Source organism: Cyprinodon variegatus, unplaced genomic scaffold, assembly GCF_000732505.1.
Source record: "Cyprinodon variegatus isolate N-32 unplaced genomic scaffold, C_variegatus-1.0 Scaffold59, whole genome shotgun sequence".
Classification (NCBI taxonomy): Eukaryota; Metazoa; Chordata; class Actinopteri; order Cyprinodontiformes; family Cyprinodontidae; genus Cyprinodon; species Cyprinodon variegatus.
In genome coordinates this window covers 1,786,720-1,789,588 of record NW_015150512.1, presented here as the reverse complement: position 1 = coordinate 1,789,588, position 2,869 = coordinate 1,786,720, and positions in this window count along the sequence as shown.

Below are 2,869 nucleotides of genomic sequence, written 5' to 3'. Positions count from 1 at the left end.
TCTATGTTCTTTGTAGATATTTTCCTTAGCTTTGATTGTATGTCTCACAATTTTGTAATTTATCATTGTTCATTAAACTCTGAAAGCTATGTGACTTTGTTAATATTCTGTCCTAAAATGCGATAAGATGTGCCCTTTTTTTTTTTTGAGCACCTGCCCCTTTAGTGGTCTCTGCACGGCCCTGCTGTGTCCATCAGTTATTAGATATATCAAACTGAAATAGCTGTTGCAAACACCCAAATGTTTAAAAAAAATAAATAATGAAGATTAATAGGGGTGCCCAAACTTTTTCATATGACTGTATATTTTTGTAATTTACATATTTATTGTATTGTACCTTTACCTATTGAGGTAGGACCACAATTTTTATCTGCTGATTGGGGTTTCTAGAGCTGTGAGCGGCTTTTTGCCAAATCAAATTACCAACTATTGCCCTGTTTCGTCTTTTTTTTTATGCTTTATGCCCTCCTGACAAAACACTAGCCATGCGTAAAACTGGTCTAGAGCCACCCCTGGGCCCAGGAGAACTGTTTTGGTTTTGGGTTTTATTTGTGTCCTTTCCTAGCTTTTGAGTTATTTTATTTCAGTTATAGCCTTATTATTTAGAAATTTGTGTTTAGTTCCTTAGTTGTTTGTTTTATTATGTTCTGCAAACAGAATTAATTTTGCACTATTCTTGGTCCTTGTTTAAATTTGTCCTAGATTTGACAGTTTATGTTTCACACATTAGCTCGATCAATCAATGTCCTTTCTCAGTCTCCCTGCTCTCCTCCTGGCTCAGCTGCTCCACACCTGCATTCTATATAAATCTGAAATCCTTCCTTAAATAAACTCACCCTTACTGGATTCTTTCATTATGCTGCCTGTTATTTTGCCCATGCTCAATACCCTTTATCAGGTGTGCAATGCCTGCAAGTTTACTAAGGGGTTAATGCACTGCAAATACATACATGTTATGCAAATACAAAAAGTATTGCAAACACAAAAAAGCAAGCAAAAATTAGACCAGCAAACAAAATAATTAGAAAAACAAACAAAACTGATGTAAAGGCAAACTCATTTACCAAGCAAAACCAGTTGCAAGTTATTTGAAGCTGCAAACTAGCTCCGGATTACAAGTGAATTAGACCATGAAGGGGGGAGATGATCATCAGCTCCTGAAGGACATTACTATACACATTACAACAGAATATTGTATAAAGACCTGACCTGATTTGCAGCATTTTTCCTTTGAAAGTGTTTTTTTATGTTTGTGTGTTAGTCTTTTTTTTGTGTGCATTTGCTGGTCTAAGTTCTGTTTTTGCAGCACTTATTATTTGCAGCATGTTTTCACCCATTAGGCACCATAGGTCAGGCATAATTTCTTATGCACCCAGTGAAAAAATAACAATTTATGGATGGAGATTCCAGCGGCTGGTTGATGATTTTGTTGAATGGGTTGCTAGTTCTCTGTGTACTGCTTTTGACATCTTAAAAAACTAAAAAAAATAGGAAGCTGGTTCCCTGGTTTAATGCAGAGCTGTGCACTCTGAAGCAAAATGCTAGGAAACTGGAGAGAAAATGGCGCTCTACATGCCTACGGAATCCTACATAGTCTGTAAAAATAGTTTACTGTTGTTCAAGAGGACCCTTTGTAAAGCAAGGGCAGCCTATGTCTCCACCAGAGGTGTCAAGTAACGAAGTACAAATACTTTGTTATTGTGCTTAACTACACTTTTTAGGTATCTATACTTTACTCCATTACTTATTTTTCTTTTTACTTCTGACTTCTAATCATTACATTTTCACACAAGTATCTGTACTTTCTATTCCTTACATTTTTAAAACAATAGTCACTCGTCTCTCTTGGCTTCAGTTTTATGCTTATAAATATTCATTTCACGTCCTGTGCGCCATCCAATGCAGATCATCAAAGAAGAGAAAAAAAAACCATATGTCCCACTAGATATTTCAAATATAAATAGAATATCCCAAGAAATGGAAACTTGCAAGAAATGGTTTGGTCCTCATGTCCTGCATGGTGCATCAGATCCTGCTGTCAGCACTCTGCCAGCAGCAGTTTGCTAGTACAGGGTCTTTAGTGCCCCACAGACATCATTAAAGATAGAGACCACTAATAAAACAAATGAGCAGGAAAATGTGTAAATAAGCAGCAGATGGTGAAAACGGTCCTTGGCTAAATAATGCAGTGCCCCACAAAAATCAAAGTCTGGTTTTCCAAAAGGAACAGAAAGAAAGGCCAAAGAGGAGAGATTGAGAAAGGTGTCCAATACCATGGCCCAGTTTTTCAAGAAAGATTTATTAAATGAATAGTTCAAATTATCCGTTAATTATTAACCTGTTGAGTAAAATAAGCTAGTTATCTGCTGGTTACAACTACTTAGTTAATCCTACTAAAGGTTGGAGCAGAATCACACTGATCATGCTGGTCGGCCAGGTAGAACTTAAACAAAAAATATAAAAATTGCAATTTTTATTTTATTTTTTCAAGAAAAAAAAAAAAACGAGGATTAGCCCAGCATTTGTAATGAGCCTATAGTGTGTCCGTGCTAACACAGAAACCAAGCGGATAGCTCACAGAGCTGAGAATTTATATTTACAATCCAGACCAGTCAACAGGAAAAAGCCTGATCCTTCAGAGAGTTAACATCACCTAAGCGCTCGTAAATGTTTAGCAGGATATTTATATTAAATAACTGTCATCCTTCCTTCATGTAAACAGATGACTCACCAGCAGCAGTCCCATCTGTTCAACCCCCCAACCACCTCCCAGCCCCAGTGAAAAAGGTGGGCCACATCATCTTTTTACCACTTTAAAAACTTAAAATGAAACTTTATATATTTATATATATATATATATATATATATA